We start from the raw sequence: 18759 nt of genomic DNA on the forward strand, positions 1-18759 counted from the left end.
CCCTAAAGGGTTACATCTTCGAGTCTACTCAACTGCAAGACCCCTCTGATAATTAGTAAAGTTAAGAATACATGAGGTTCTCATAATTTTACAATCCTGCCATCAAGGCGAAACATAACCAATATACAAATGACCACATCGATCAATAAATACATAAACGATCCCTGAAAAGGAAAGGATCTAGTTGAACATAATCGAAGCAATACAAAGGTCCACTAGAGCATCCACAAAACTGAGTCATCGTAACCCAAGGTCTAGCATGAAACCAGGTAACCACAAGGGCATAAACAACAGGACGACTCCATAAAAGTTCTCTTATCAAGACAATACAACCACAAACTAGCGAACGTAGGAACAAGTGTCATCACACAACCTGGTATGGTTACCATGGCAGGTCTTCATAGGTTCCGGCCTCATACACTGGGTTACTCTGGCAACCTAATCCGAGCCTCCGACCCATCCAAGCCTCATGTGGACCCACACATCCTCTCATGAAGACAAGGATGATGGTTTGTCATTTCAGGCCTTCTCACAGCATGTTGACTCTGTGTTAGCACTCGTCCCATGTGTGAGGCACAATTATCTTACTTAGAGATAAACATTCTAATCTACTGTTAGGTTATCACTTATTAGACTCACTTTCGATGGGTTACCCAACAACCACTTTAGGCGTGGCCCCCAATCGAAAGCCACTTTCCCATATGACACTAGACTATACTCAAGCGACCTCAGAAACCAAGGAACACACATGGTCAAGCAAACGGAGTTCAAAATGGAAGGAACAACCATTTGGTCAAACACGACTTCATAAGAGGTGCACTGACAGACGGTACTCTAACCAAAGACCTGACCAACTATGGTCAACCATGAATCATCATTCGACACCCACATAAAGGATATGACCAACTACGACACCAACAAAATACAATAGTCAACTAAGAACCGAGGACTAAAACAGGTACCCCAAATCAATCCATGCAACAGGGTCTAATCAAACAAAGTAAGGCTTGCCATTACTTAAGCAAAAGCGAATACAGAAATTAAACTCACATAGGCAATAACCAGCAGATACAATCTTTTCCGAAATGATTTAAACATTAAATGTTGATCAAGTTTTCTAAATGATCTAAGTTAGATTGCAGTTATCTATTTCATCTAAGTACACATCGTTTTGGTTTTCTAATTCTCTAAGGTTCAATTGCATCGAACATACATAAATGCATCATTATGGGTCTTAAACCCTATTCACATAAATAAAATAAATAAACCTTAACCAACTAAATATGATATTTATTCTTCAAATAAAACATCATTCCCATACTGGCTCAAAACAATCTCTCCAATTTCATTTTTTTCTAAGCCCAGTTACACTATACGGATCAAGGAAACATAAACATATAAGGAATCCAATTAAAGATAGTCCATTTCTAACTTAACAATTATTTCCTTACGCATATAGAAAAATGTCAGAATTAACTATTAATTAATATATGCTTATTAATCCACGATTAATAAAATATAAACAATTAATAATTAATAACACTATTAACAAATCAAGTAATTAATTAGAAAAATATGCATTAATAATAAAATAGGATTTGAATATTAATTAATGTATATTTAACATTATACAATTAATTAATAACAAATTATCCATTAACTATTACTTAATGAACAAATTAATCATAATTTAAAAACTTAATTAAAAATATATTTATTATAATATTAAATTAACATATTTTTTTTTATAAATAAAAAAAATATTAAAAAAAACATTTTTTTTAAAACATACTAAAATAAAATGGGGCGGCGAGGGCGGCCGGGCCCACCTCCCTTACGCGGGGGTTGGGCGGTCGTGCCCTAGCCGCAGCGGCGCCACCACAGGTCCCGCGGTGCCCACGCGGCCACCGTGGGGGAACCTGCGGCCACCGCGGGGGTCGTAGTTCCTTGTGGCCACCGCGTGGGTCGCAGCTTGCTGCGACCGCCGCTGGTCACAGACCCACGTAGGGGGAGGAGGCAACGAGTTGAGCCTCTGCTCCCCGCTCCTCCAAACCCCCAAATAAATTATATTATTATATTTTTTTTTATATCCACAGTCAAAAAATTTCGATTTATAAAAATCAAATCGATTTTGATTACAATCTTTGCTTTATATTTTTTATATATATGTATATTCTTCTTTTCAAACACATAGGGTATCAAATACCCAAAACAAATTGAAGAATATCTAAAACCACAAATAAATTTCTTCAACAAAAACCCATATTTGGGCAAAAAGGGACCATTTTTATCACAATGATTCAACCATATATTTTATTTGAAGAACACAAGCTAATAAGCATAGTTCTAAAATCACAAATCCAAATTAAATCTAAAATCAATTTGAAGATTGTTTTTTTTTTTTTACAACAAGCATTCTTCTTTCAACCAACAAACCATTTCTTTGGCAACAAGGAAGACAAATAAGATAATTCCTACCTCCATATGCAATCCTGGAAGAGATTTGAAGGAGAGCCCAACCTGCAAGCTCCAGAAAACTTCTTCCTCCCAAAACCCCCAAATTTTCCATCCAAAATATTTTTCCAAAAATATTTTTCCCAAAAAAAAATCCATCTCCATATTTTTCCAAAAGTCTAGGTTAAATGGGAGAAGTTTGACCAAAAATTTATTTTTGGATTTAAAATTTTTATTTAAAATAAATCACAAAAATCATTCTTTTAAACTATATCAACAAATTAAACTTGCTTTTCAATTTTAAAATTGATTTTTTTTCAAATAATTGAATTTAACCTTTCTATTTCCAAAATGCCAAGAAGATAAAATTAATTCTATTTCAATTAAATTTAAATCTTTCTTTTCATAAGCATAAACATAATAAATTTAACATTAAAATTAACTATTTAATTGAACTTGCTCCCAATTTAAATCGAACAATTCAAATTAACAATAATCGCATAAAGAAATCTTGTTTAATTTAGTCCATTAATCTTTAATGCACAAACACATATTTAATCAAATTAAATACTAAGGACTAATTACTCAATTTAACCATACACACAAAAAACGCAACCCAAGAAGCCAAACGGACAGACGACCCGCAAACCCAACCAAAGGGAATACCGACGACGACTGACGACACTCACTTGAGCACGACTATGGTCAAACGAGGATATCACGACCACCTAATCCAACTCTAAGGATTAAAGAGGTACACTCAAACCTGCAATTTCAGGTGGAGACGAACCTCGCACCCATGCGGTACTGTACCTGAAATCTCCTGCAACCAAGAGTCATACATGCATACATATATAAACTTAATGAAAGCATTAGCCCAAGATTATAACACAAAATAGGATAACTAATTAACTTGCATACCAACTGGTGCAAAAACCACATTAACAGATATGCACTAAAATCAAAACATCTGACTATAACACTACAATATGATAAACTAACTCAGGTCAAACTGAGATTAGAAATTGATTAGGGCAGGGGTACTACATTCTTCCCCCCTAGGTTCCGACTTACTCCTAGAAGTCGTAAGGCTAGATGGAGAACATGTCGCACGCATTAGCCCTGAAACTCATTCAACAAATATCAAATTGCACAAAGGAATCTTTCCATAAATAAATGAAACATTATTGCTAAATCCTCTATGAATGCCTTACCCATGGGCAAGATACATCTAAATCCGTACATTTCTTATAACATTCTAGGAACTGTCAATAATCATAGCAGAGAAACAAGAATTTTCTCCCTTTCATTACACCAAATTAATGTATTATAAAAAGGTAAACAACAACTACCATACACATCTATCAAATATGACTAGAAAACATGCCATCATGATCAATTTCTTTTACCAATCCATCTTTTTCATAAAACTTTATCACAAAGAACTAGCTTCAAATATCAATTTCTACAACCAAATTAACTTTCATGAAATAAGAGCAACGTAAATAACTCAATTGTTTACACTTGCCAGGCACACAAAAACCTTTCCAATGACTATGTCCCATAACATAGTGAAAAGTTAACACAATTTACTCCATGATACAAATAATAACCATCCACAAACTAGAATGCATAACTCAAAAGGCCACATGTGAGCATGTCAAATGCCTGGTCAAAGATAACATGCACGATCAGCATCTCTATGCCTGATCTCAGAACAATAATATGATCATAAATATCCAATATCTCACTCAAGGCTCGATGGTGCTAGGCACACCATAGCGGTGCTACCTTCCATGCAAGACCTTCGTGAACATCCCTTGTTGAGTAAGTTGGTTAGCCTCCAAGAGATAGTCACCACACATAGGTAGGTAGTGGATCCTAGCTGCATCACAGCCTCACATACCCCCATCCTCGTACACACTCTACCAAGACCGTCTCATACGTCCTTGGAGAGGAATTTCACATTTCAACACAAGACCAGCATACAAAAACAATAGGGATAAATCAGTTTAGCCACCAAAGTACAAATGAATAAAGATAACAAATCATCAATTCCAATAGTAAGGCAAGAAAATAATCCAAAATTTGCAACACCAAATCAAGTAAGCAAAAGATCACAAGATCATGGCTAAACCTTCAAAATCAAAGTAAAATAAATTGTTGGTCCCCAAAGAAATATAAAGAATATCACAACTGCACATAACATCACTATGTGACTAGCATCTAGCCACCAACGAGGAAGGAAGGAACAATCGTCTAGCCATCGCAGTAGCTCATCATGTGGTGCAACATAGTCACACTACCCACATGGCATGGCGATGTGCACCTCGACATCACCCCGCATCACGTCGTCACATGGCATGGCAATATCCCAAGCGGAGAAGACACGTAATGGACATATCCCGCATGGTAGTGTACCTCGTGAAAACAAGCACGCGCAGGTCACGTCCCGCATAGCGACATATCTAGAAGGATACTCGACGTAAGCCAGAGGTATACATGACTAAGGTCCACCCACATGCCCACCAACACATACTAACTGGAAGCTCATGTGGATAAACCTACCTTTCATGAAGACAAGGCAAAGGATCCTCCAAAATACACCATCACTATGTTCAAGAAATGCCATTAAAATGCTCAAATTAAGGAAAGGAATAGGCTGCCACACATAAACCTATAAATAGATTCATTAAAAGGGAAATTATTGAGTACACCTTTGATACAATTTTATAGTATAACTATATCATTCCTCGAAATAGAGAAGCTAGAGTCGCTTCGCGCTGATATTACTCGTATGTCGATCCATACTATTCAAGGAATGGTGACTTCGATAACTACCCCTTAACATACTGAATTACCCACAACCTGAGGTTTGGTACTCAATAGGGAAACAAATAAGAAACATCACATAAACAGTATGGTTTCCCATACTCATAAGCAACATATCCTCCATGGTTGATTACTTCACCAACCCATGGGCACATATAATAAGTACTGGTTTCTTACAATACACATGAATACACCAGTACTGGTTTAGTCACATTTACGGGGAGTACTTTTCAGTACGCTATCATCTACTCAAGGAAGATTTTAATTATGCTTTCCACATGAATAACTGAATCAAGTTTACTCTAGATACAAATACTGAAATTATTAACAATTCACAATTACATAAGGAATAACATCATTCCTATATCTTTCTCGAATTTCACTAAGTATTCGTAACTAAATTACTAACTATGCAAATTTATTTCTAAAGCTTAAGACTTTCATCTTTCCATAAGAAGCCCAAAACCAAACATACAATTTCATATGCATTATAAAGATTCTTTTTAAATCAATGCATCCCTTAGCAACATTTCTAAATATCTTATAATCTAGGCAAAGAGAAGGGAATGAGAGTTTGATAACCAAACTATTTCTTACATAGACACAAGATCGACAAGGTCACACTACAATATAAAATTTCTCACTATAAGCCTATCATTAATTGCACAGTTTTCATTTCGCTACTATTTTAGAAGGATGCCAAATAGCCTAACATGACGTTTCCAATTATCATGGTTGCAAAGTAATGTTCTAGTTTTCCAAACAACAAAGATCAAAATAGGCAATCTTTTGATAATGCAAGACCTCAAGCGAACACTCACGACTCTTAATTCAATACAAAACATATCATTGAAAATCAATTATGATAAGAAGGTAAGCGAGGAGCTATCAACAAAATAATACATATCAATGCCTACACATCAAACAGGCTTTTCATTCGCACATTCTAAACATAATAAGGTAATTACATATACCCAAAAGCAAGTTCAATGGAGCATTGCTAAAATAGATCCTCAATCAAACTAGTTTAATGAAACACATAAAACAATCTTTCATGTAACACATTAATACACTCTCGAAGCTACTATAACATGTTTCTTTTTTTTCTTATACTTTTTACAACAGAGCAGTTTCACATAACAACTACTCTCATACTGATGCACATTACTTAAGATAGAGTTTAATTATGTTACTCCTACATTACACATGGAGAATTCTTTAATGTAAACATACAGTTTTCTCCCAATAACCAATATGAATTTTCAACCCGAAGCCCTTTTATAATCTAAAAACACAGAAGCGTCATAGGGTTCACGCAAGGGTTCAAGAAGTCACAACCTTTCTCTCGCACAAAGAAAACTCAAATCAGAGATAATTACACATATCCCAAACATTTTAATTTCTAGGGAGAGAGAGAGGGAAGGGTGATAATCATTCAATTTGCTCCAAAATAAACATTCAATATTTACCATACTAGTCCTTCAAGCGAACAACACTAAGCTAGATAATAATTTTAAACAAGCACATTTCGCACTTTCAGATTCCAGAAAAGCACTGACCAACCCAAATGGATTAGTCCAAAGAGAACAACAATCAATAAGGAAGTTACATATGACTCTCTTTCAGAATATGAGTAATCGTAGACCAAGACATCAATAAGCACATAAAGCACATATAATCACTCAAAACACCAGGATCAAGAAGGTGAAAACAAGGCATGAACACACACGTTACACACAAGTTAAAGTCTGCTCAATCACTCACATACAAAAAGGAGGACAAGCATATACATAAGGTCGATACACCTCACACCAACTAAGGGCACACGCGACACCAGAGATCCCAGTGTTTGCAACATGCGCTCTGATACCAAATGTAATGCCCCGCCAGGAAACCCCGAAGGGATAAAGCTAAAACACAAGAATAGAGTGCAATAATTTTTTTTTTAAGATAAACACAACATTAAGATACAACGAGATATCAAAATCCAGATTACATAGCGGAAGACATCAACTAACACCTAAAGAGTTTCCCAACGTGATTACTTAATTACACATTTAACTTAACTCACACAAATAAATCCAATAAGTTGATTATCTTATAACGAGATAATTCTTAAACAAGGATAATTTCTTTCAGATGGATGAAAATATAGATCACAATATAAGGTTCATCCATTAAGATTTATCTTTATCCTTCATTCAAACTTTTCATTAAAATTTAAGCCATGCATCTAATTTAATAACACACTTTAATTTCATCATAAACTAATGAGTTCTTTCCATGCATACTTAATTTCATTAACAATAACTGAATGTGTACCATTATACTAAGCTACATTCATTCATGATCCAATTTACTGCATCTAAGAGAGGACTGCATACATGCATTTAAAATTAATTTCATCTTATCCACTTATTCATTCTATCAAAATGTCATTCATACATGCTAAAACTAAACATGAAACATAACAATAAGAGCATAACATAACACCAAGATGATCTCGGAGTTCACCCCTAAAGGGTTACATCTTCGGGTCTACTCAACTGCAAGACCCCTCTGATAATTAATAAAGTTAAGAATACATGAGGTTCTCATAATTTTACAATCCTGCCATCAAGGCGAAACATAACCAATATACAAATGACCACATCGATCAATAAATACATAAACGATCCCTGAAAAGGAAAGGATCTAGTTGAACATAATCGAAGCAATACAAAGGTCCACTAGAGCATCCACAAAACTGAGTCATCATAACCCAAGGTCTAGCATGAAACCAGGTAACCACAAGGGCATAAACAACAGGACGACTCCATAAAAGTTCTCCTATCAAGACAATACAACCACAAACTAGCGAACGTAGGAACAAGTGTCATCACACAACCTGGTATGGTTACCATGGCAGGTCTTCATAGGTTCCGGCCTCATACACTGGGTTACTCTGGCAACCTAATCCGAGCCTCCGACCCATCCAAGCCTCATGTGGACCCACACATCCTCTCATGAAGACAAGGATGATGGTTTGTCATTTCAAGCCTTCTCACAACATGTTGACTCTGTGTTAGCACTCGTCCCATGTGCGAGGCACAATTATCTTACTTAGAGATAAACATTCTAATCTACTGTTAGGTTATCACTTATTAGACTCACTTTCGATGGGTTACCCAACAGCCACTTTAGGCGTGGCCCCCAATCGAAAGCCACTTTCCCATACGACACTAGACTATACTCAAGTGACCTCAGAAACCAAGGAACACACATGGTCAAGCAAACGGAGTTCAAAATGGAAGGAACAACCATTTAGTCAAACACAACTTCATAAGAGGTGCACTGACAGACGGTACTCTAACCAAAGACCTGACCAACTATGGTCAACCACGAATCATCATTCAACACCCACATAAAGGATATGACCAACTACGACACTACCACAATACAACAGTCAACTCGGAACAGAGGACTGAAACAGGTACCCCAAATCAATCCATGCAACAGGGTCCAATCAAACAAAGCAAGGCTTGCCATTACTTAAGCAAAAGCGAATACAGAAATTAAACTCGCATAGGCAATAACCAACAGATACAATCTTTTCCAAAATGATTTAATCATTAAATGTTGATCAAGTTTTCTAAATGATCTAAGTTAGATTGCAGTTATCTACTTCATCTAAGTACACATCGTTTTGGTTTTCTAATTCTCTAAGGTTCAATTGCATCGAACATACATAAATGCATCATTATGAGTCTTAAACCCTATTCACATAAATAAAATAAATAAACCTTAACCAACTAAATATGATATTTATTCTTCAAGTAAAACATCATTCCCATACTGACTCAAAACAATTTCTCCAATTTCATTTTTTTCCAAGCCCAGTTACACTATACAGATCAAGGAAACATAAACATATAAGGAATCCAATTAAAGATAGTCCATTCCTAACTTAACAATTATTTCCTTTCACATATAGAAAAATGCCAGAATTAACTATTAATTAATATACGCTTATTAATCCACGATTAATAAAATATAAACAATTAATAATTAATAACACTATTAACAAATCAAGTAATTAATTAGAAAAATATGCATTAATAATAAAATAGGATTTGAATATTAATTAATGTATATTTAACATTATACAATTAATTAATAACAAATTATCCATTAATTATTACTCAATGAACAAATTAATCATAATTAAAAAACTTAATTAAAAATACATTTATTATAATATTAAATTAACATAGATTTTTTTTTTTAAATAAAAAAAATATTTAAAAAAACAATTTTTTAAAAACATACTAAAAGAAAAGGGGCAGCGAGGGCGGTCGGCCCCACCTCCCTTACGCGGGGGTTAGGCGGTCGTGCCCTAGCCGCCGTGGCGCCACCACAGTGGATGCAAGTCCCGCGGCGCCCACGCAGCCACCACGGGGGAACCTGTGGCCACCGCAGGAGTTGCAGCTTGTTGCGGCCGCTGCTGGTCACAGACCCGCATAGGGGGAGGAGGCAGTGGGTTGAGCCTCTGCTCCCTGCTCCTCCAAACCCCCAAATAAATTATATTATTATATTTGTTTTTATATCCACAGTCAAAAAATTTCGATTTATAAAAATCAAATCGATTTTTATTACAATCTTTGCTTATATTTTTGATATATATGTATATTCTTCTTTTCAAACACACAAGGTATCAAATACCCTAAAAAAATTGAAGAATATCTAAAACCACAAATAAATTTCTTCAACAAAAACCCATATTTGGGCAAAAAGGGACCATTTTTATCACAATGATTCAACCATATTTTTTTTTTCAAGAACACAAGCTAATAAGCATAGTTCTAAAATCACAAATCCAAATTAAATCTAAAATCAATTTGAAGATTGGTTTTTTTTTTACAACAAGCATTCTTCTTTCAACCAACAAACCATTTCTTTGGCAACAAGGAAGACAAATAAGATAATTCCTACCTCCATACGCAATCTTGGAAGAGATTTGAAGGAGAGCCCAACCTGCAAGCTCCAGAAAACTTCTTCCTCCCAAAACCCCCAAATTTTCCATCCAAAATATTTTTCCTAACATATTTTTCCCCCAAAAAAATCCATCTCCATATTTTTCCAAAAGTCTAGGTTAAATGGGAGAAGTTTGACCAAAAATTTATTTTTGGATTTAAAATTTTTATTTAAAATAAATCACAAAAATCATTCTTTTAAACTATATCAACAAATTAAACTTGCTTTTCAATTTTAAAATTGTTTTTTTTTTCAAATAACTGAATTTAACCTTTCTATTTCCAAAATGCCAAGAAGATAAAATTAATTCTATTTCAATTAAATTTAAATCTTTCTTTTCATAAGCATAAACATACTAAATTTAACATTAAAATTAACTATTTAATTGAACTTGCTCCCAATTTAAATCGAACAATTCAAATTAACGATAATCGCATAAAGAAATCCTGTTTAATTTAGTCCATTAATCTTTAATGCACAAACACATATTTAATCAAATTAAATACTAAGGACTAGTTACTCAATCTAACCATACACACAAAACACGCAACCCAAGAAGCCAAACGGACAAACAACCCGCAAACCCAACCAAAGGGAATACTGACGACGACTAACGACGCTCACTTGAGCATGACTATGGTCAAATGAGGATATCACGACCACCTAATCCAACTCTAAGGATTAAAGAGGTACACTCAAACTTGCAATTTCAGGTGGAGACGAACCTCGCACCCATGCGGTAGTGTACCTGAAATCTCCTGCAACCAAGAGTCATACATCCATACATATATAAACTTAATTAAAGCGTTAGCCTGAGATTATAACACAAAATAGGAGAACTAATTAACTTGCATACCAACTGGTGCGAAAACCACATTAACAGATATGCACTAAAATCAAAACATCTGACTATAACACTATAATATGATAAACTAACTCAGGTCAAACCGAGATTAGAAACTGATTAGGGCAGGGATACTACAGGTGTACTTTTTTTTAAAGTGCCTCTTTGTCAATATAATCGCTTGAATTTTTGCACTAGATTCATGCTTTATCAAATAACAAATTCATGTCTATGGGGCACATTTGTAACCATGACTATGTTCTTGTTTTTCAAATCCATCTTAGCAATCAAGAGGGTCTCATCCTAAAATCTTCACCATTGTGTACTTTTATGTACTATCTTTTTTAGACTTGGAGATGTGTAATACTTAAAAATGCATGATTAGATTGTTGTATGATCAAGTTGTGAGGGAACTATGCCGTAATTGAGTCCTTGAAATTGAACAATATTGAAAAACAACAAGCATCTAAGATGCAACTTTTTACTCTTATTTATTGCACCAAGAAAATATTATTATTGATTCCTCTTTAGAATGACTCATTTTCATATTTTTAATGATTGCTTGATGATTAGAATGAATGCTTACATGAGATCTTTGTTGAAATCTACCCAAGTCCATTAATAAGCACCAACAATACTACAACAACTAAACTAAAATAGTACCAACTCATGGCTTTATGATCTATACACCAAACCAAGAAGCAAAAAAACTAAACATTTGCTCTGTTTTTGCTATGGAAGCAAATCTACATTTTGAAAGTTGCCTCATTTTTATTTCTTTTACTTTGCACTACTGTCCATGTACCTTATTGGGTCTCATCATTAGTAATCTCATCAACATCCCCTGAGGCAAGATTCAGACCTTTAAGAGGCTGGGAACTAGAACTATACTCAACTGTAACCAACCTCCCAAAAGAAAGTGAGTTGGAATTACTATTGATCCTCATAGAAAGAGGAACCACTAAATACCTTACTATGAGCTATGATTTCTTTAGTGGACCAACTGGTGTTTTGAAAGTTGATACATCAACCTATTAGGCCACCTCCAAGGAAGGGACACCTACTCCCTTATCATTGCCTCCATCATTAACAAGGGAGACAACCAACATCCATGGAGCATGTTGAGCATTGTGTGGTAAAGCCTTGTGTGAGCCATACCCTTTGGGTTTCTAACCTTCATCACTTGTCACTCCATCCTGATCCAAGTCTTCCTTTTCTACCAAGTATTGGTGGAGGAGACATCTTTCCACCATGAATTTTGACTATCTTTCCTTTGTTTATCACATTGGGTGATGACATGTCCAATACAAAAACATCTACAACACTGAAATGGAACATCCTTATAATCTAGGAGACAACCCAACCACCATTTTTAGTGTTGAGAGAAATCTTCACAAGAAAAGCTTTGGTGGTGTCAATCTCCACCAATATACGGGAATATGTGGTGTAGAAGAAATTTTTAAAACCCTCATCAACTCCCAAGATTTTTCCCAATGAAGTGCCAATAGCTTCAAAACAAGAGTCAAATAGAAATAGAAAGGGTAGATTTGAAAGCCTTACCCAAAGACGAATAGTAGAGAATGATTTAGAACTTGGATCGAAGGAAGGGTGTCAGGGTTTCAACATTAGTAGGCGTTGATTGAAACTGTCCCATTGGTAATTGTAGAAAATCATGCGACAGACATGAATATTATTGAGGATCGTGAAAAAAAACTCTTATGCACAAGGATAATATATGGAGATTGCCCTCCAGATGGGGCCCCATGTTTCTAAAATCCACTGGTGAAGCACTAATGTGCTTGGCCAAAACCTTCAAAATCTCCTGATCAAACCATGCTTTGGAAAATAATCAATATTCTTAGCCGCCTCCACCAAAATATCCTCTCCCAGATCAATTTTCAAAGGCATATTAGACGGACAAAGAGCTTAAGCCACCATATGGAGTTTGGTTGCCTGTGCAACAAAGTATCAATCTTCACCATTTTGTACTTTTATGTGTTATCATTTTTAGACTTGGAGATGTGTAATACTCAAAACTGCATGATTAGATTGTTATGTGATCAAGTTCTGAGGGCACTATGCCTTGAAATTGAACAATACTGAAAACAACAAGCACCTAAGATGCAACTTTTTACTCTTATTTATTACACCCAGAAAAATATAATTATTGATTCCTCTTTAGAATGACTCATTTTCATATTTTTAATGATTGCTTGATGATTAGAATGAATGCTTATAGGAGATCTTTGTTAAAAGCTACCCAAGTCCATTAATAAGCACCAACAATACTACAACAACTAAACTAAAATAGTACCAACTCATGGCTTTATGGTCTATACACCAAACCAAGAAGCAAAAAAACTAAACATTTGCTCTATTTTTGCTATGGAAGCAAATCTACATGTTGAAAGTTGCCTCATTTTTCTTTCTTTTACTTTGCACTACTGCCCATGTACCTTATCGGGTCTCACCGTTAGTAATATCATCAACATCTCCTGAGGCAAGATTTAGACCTTTAAGAGGCTGGGAACTAGAACTATACTTAACTGTAACCAACCTCCCTAAAGAACTGAGTTGGAATTAGTATTGATCCTCATAGAAAGAGGAACCACTAAATACCTTGCTATGAGCTATGATTTCTTTAGTGGATCAATTGGATTTTTGAAAGTTGATACATCAACCAATTAGGCCACCTCCAAGGAAGGGAAACCTACTCCCTTATCATTGTCTGCATCATTAACAAGGGAGACAACCAACATTGACCATGGAGCATGTTGAGCATTGTATCGTGAAGCCTTGTGTGAGTCATACCCTTTGGGTTTCTAACCCTTATCACTCGTCACTACATCCTGATCTAAGTCTTCCTTTTCTACCAAGTATTGGTGGGGAATACATCTTTCCACCATGAATTTTGACTATCTTTCCCTTGTTTATCACATTGGGTGATGACATGTCCAATACAAAAACATCTACAACACTGAAATGGAACATCCTTATAGTCTAGGAGCCAACCCAACCACCATTTTTAGTGTTGAGAGAAATCTTCACAAGAAAAGCAAGTTGGTGGTGTCAATCTCCACCAATATACATGCATATGTGGTGTAGAAGAAATTTTTAAACCCCTCATCAACTCCCAAGATTTTTCCCAATGAAGTGCCAATAGCTTCAAAACAAGAGTCAAATCAAAATAGAAAGGGTAGATTTGAAAGCCTTACCCAAAGAGGAATAGCAAAGAAGGATTTAGAACTCGGATCAAAGGAAGGGTGTCATGCTTTCAACATTATTAGCCGTTGATTGAAACTGTCCCATTGGTAATTGTAGAAAATCATGCGACAAATATGAATATTATTGAGGATCGTGACAAAAAACCCTTATGCACAAGGATAATATATGGAGATCGCCCTCCAAATGGGGCCCCATGTTTCTAAAATCCACTGGTGAAGCACTAATGTGCTTGGCCAAAACCTTCAAAATCTCCTGATCAAACCATGCTTTGAAAAATAATCAATATTCTTAGCCACCTCTACCAAAATATCCTCTCCCAGATCAATTTTCAAAGGCATATTAGAGGGACAAAGAGCTTGAGCCACCATATGGAGTTTGGTTGCCTGTGCCAAAGAGTATCAATCTTCACCATTGTGTAATTTTATGTACTATCTTTTTTAGACTTGGAGATGTGTAATACTTAAAACTGCATGATTAGATTGTTGTGTGATCAAGTTGTGAGGGCACTATGCCTTAATTGAGGCCTTGAAATTGAACAATACTGAAAACAACAAGCACCTAAGATGCAACTTTTTACTCTTATTTATTGCACCAAGAAAAATATCATTATTGATTCCTCTTTAGAATGACTCATTTTCATATTTTTAATGATTTCTTGATGATTAGAATGAATGATTATAGGAGATCTTTGTTAAAAGCTACCCAAGTCCATTAATAAGCACCAACAATACTACAACATCTAAACTAAAATAGTACCAACTCATGGCTTTATGATCTATACACCAAACCAAGAAGCAAAAAAACTAAACATTTGCTCTATTTTTGCTATGGAAGCAAATCTACATGTTGAAAGTTGTCTCATTTTTCTTTCTTTTACTTTGCACTACTGTCCATGTACCTTATTGGGTCTCATCGTTAGTAATCTCATCAACATCCCCTGAGGCAAGATTCAGACCTTTAAGAGGTTGGGAACTAGAACTATACTCAACTGTAACCAACCTCCCTAAAGAACTGAGTTGGAATTAGTATTTATCCTCATAGAAAGAGGAACCACTAAATACCTTGCTATGAGCTATGATTTCTTTAGTGGATCAATTGGATTTTTGAAAGTTGATACATCAACCAATTAGGCCACCTCCAAGGAAGGGAAACCTACTCCCTTATCATTGTCTGCATCATTAACAATGGAGACAACCAACATTGACCATGGAGCATGTTGAGCATTGTGTCATGAAGCCTTGTGTGAGTCATACCCTTTGGGTTTCTAACCCTCATCACTCGTCACTCCATCCTGATCTAAGTCTTCCTTTTCTACCAAGTATTGGTGGGGGAGACATCTTTCCACCATGAATTTTGACTATCTTTCCTTTGTTTATCACATTGGGTGATGACATGTCTAATACAAAAACATCTACAACACTGAAATGGAACATCCTTATAATCTAGGAGCCAACCCAACCACCATTTTTAGTGTTGAGAGAAATCTTCACAAGAAAAGCTTTGGTGATGTCAATCTCCACCAATATACATGCATATGTGGTGTAGAAGAAATTTTTAAATCCCTCATCAACTCCCAAGATTTTTCCCAATGAAGTGCCAATAGCTTCAAAACAGGAGTCAAATCAAAATAGAAAGGGTAGATTTGAAAGCCTTACCCAAAGAGGAATAGCAGAGAAGGATTTAGAACTTGGATCAAAGGAAGGGTGTCATGCTTTCAACATTATTAGGCGTTGATTGAAACTTTCCCATTGGTAATTGTAGAAAATCATGCGACAAATATGAATATTATTGAGGATCATGACAAAAAACCCTTATGCACAAGGATAATATATGGAGATCGCCCTCCAAATGGGGCCCCATGTTTCTAAAATCCACTGGTGAAGCACTAACGTGCTTGGCCAAAACCTTCAAAATCTCCTGATCAAACCATGCTTTGAAAAATAATCAATATTCTTAGCCACCTCCACCAAAATATCCTCTCCCAGATCAATTTTCAAAGGCATGTTAGAGGGACAAAGAGCTTGAGCCACCATATGGAGTTTGGGTGCATGCGCAACATAGTATCAATCTTCACCATTGTGTAATTTTATGTACTATCTTTTTTAGACTTGGAGATGTGTAATACTTAAAACTGCATGATTAGATTGTTGTGTGATCAAGTTGTGAGGGCACTATGCCTTAATTGAGGCCTTGAAATTGAATAATACTGAAAACAACAAGCACCTAAGATGTACCTTTTTACTCTTATTTATTGCACCAAGAAAAATATCATTATTGATTCCTCTTTAGAATGACTCATTTTCATATTTTTAATGATTGATTGATGATTAGAATGAATGATTATAGGAGATCTTTGTTAAAAGCTACCCAATTCCATTAATAAGCACCAACTATACTACAACAACTAAACTAAAATAGTACCAACTCATGGCTTTATGATCTATACACCAAACCAAGAAGCAAAAAAGCTAAACATTTGCTCCATTTTTGGTATGGAAGCAAAGCTACATGTTGAAAGTTGCCTCATTTTTCTTTCTTTTACTTTGCACTATTGTCCATGTACCTTATTGGTTCTCATCGTTAGTAATCTCATCAACATCAATTGAGGCAAGATTTAGACCTTTAATAGGCTAGGAACTAGAACTATCTCAACTGTAACCAACCTCCCAAACGAAAGTGACTTGGAATTGCTATTGGTCCTCATAGAAAGAGGAACCACTAAATACCTTTCTATAAGCTATGATTTCTTTAGTGGATCAACTGGAGTTTTGAAAGTTGATACATCAACCTATTAGGTCACTTCCAAGGAAGGGACACCTACTCCCTTATCATTGTCTCCATCATTAACAAGGGAGACAACCAACATCCACGGAGCATGTTGAGCATTGTGTTGTCAAGCCTTGTGTGAGCCATACCCTTTGGGTTTCTAACCCTCATCACTTGTTACTCCATCCTGATCCAAGTCTTCCTTTTCTACTAAGTAGTGGTGGGAGAGACATATTTCCACCATGAATTTTGACTATCTTTCCTTTGTTTATCACATTGGGTGATGACATGTCCAATACAAAAACATTGACAACACTGAAATGGAACATCCTTATAATCTAGGAGCCAACCCAACCACCTTTTTTAGTGTTGAGAGAAATATTCATAAGAAAAGCTTTGGTGATGTCAATCTTCACCAATATACGGGCATATGTGGTGTAGATTTTTGTTTTAAATCCCTCATCAACTCCCAAGATTTTTCCCAATGAAGTGCCAATAGATTCAAAACAGGAGTCAAATCAAAATAGAAAGGGTAGATTTGAAAGCCTTACCCAAAGAGGAATAGCAGAGAAGGATTTAGAACTTGGATCAAAGGAAGGGTGTCAGGGTTTCAACATTAGTAGGCATTGATTGAAATTGTCCCATTGATAATTGTAAAATATCACGTGACAAACATGAATATTATTGAGGACCGTGACAAAAAACCCTTATGCACAAGGGTAATTTATGAAGATTGCCCTCCAAATGGGGCTTCATGTTTCTAAAATCCACTGGTGAAGCACTGATGTGCTTGGCCAAAACCTTCAAAATCTCCTGATTAAACCATGCTTTGAAAAATAATCAATATTCGTAGCCACCTCCACCAAAATATCCTCTCCCAGATCAATTTTCAAAGGCATATTAGAGGGACAAAGAGCTTGAGCCACCATATGGAGTTTGGTTGCCTATGCAATATAGTATCTAGTCCTCATAGCATTTGGCCTATATCGACAATGGTCATATCCCACTGATATGAAAACCAGATTTGGCAATGTTAAGATAGACACATCACTCTCCCAAAATTTCAACCAAAAATCATCAAACACTGGCAATAATTATTAGTGTCCTAACAAAATAGGCCCCAATTTTTATTGAGGTGATTTAATAGGCCCCTAATATTAAATCTAAAATTTATATTAGGATTGACAATATTTAAGAGGGGAATAAAGTGCATAGAATTTTAAAATAGTATAGAACCCCAAATAAGCTTGAAATGACATAGGAGAAGACATACTAAAGCAAGGGCCCAAATAGGAGTGTGAAATTATAAGGGGTTACAATTTACTACACTACATTTAGCCCCCACTCAAGCTGAGGTGTGAACTTATTCTCATATTTATAGTATAGTAGAAATTAAGAGACAACGTATGAGAGAAAGAAAAAATAGGGATAGATGACACTAAGTTTGAGGGATGGTCAATCCCCCAAGCATAGGATCCTATCAATCAATGCAAAAACCTTCAAATAGACACAAAGTAAACAACATTAGTACTAAGGCAAAAAAAAAGGTTCCAATTAAACTAGTTGAAGAGACCTTGATGTCAAAATGGCTCAACCGCTAATATCATTCTCAATGTGTTATTGCA

The sequence above is a fragment of the Cryptomeria japonica genome, chromosome 7 (genome assembly GCF_030272615.1).
Source record: "Cryptomeria japonica chromosome 7, Sugi_1.0, whole genome shotgun sequence".
Taxonomy (NCBI): domain Eukaryota; kingdom Viridiplantae; phylum Streptophyta; class Pinopsida; order Cupressales; family Cupressaceae; genus Cryptomeria; species Cryptomeria japonica.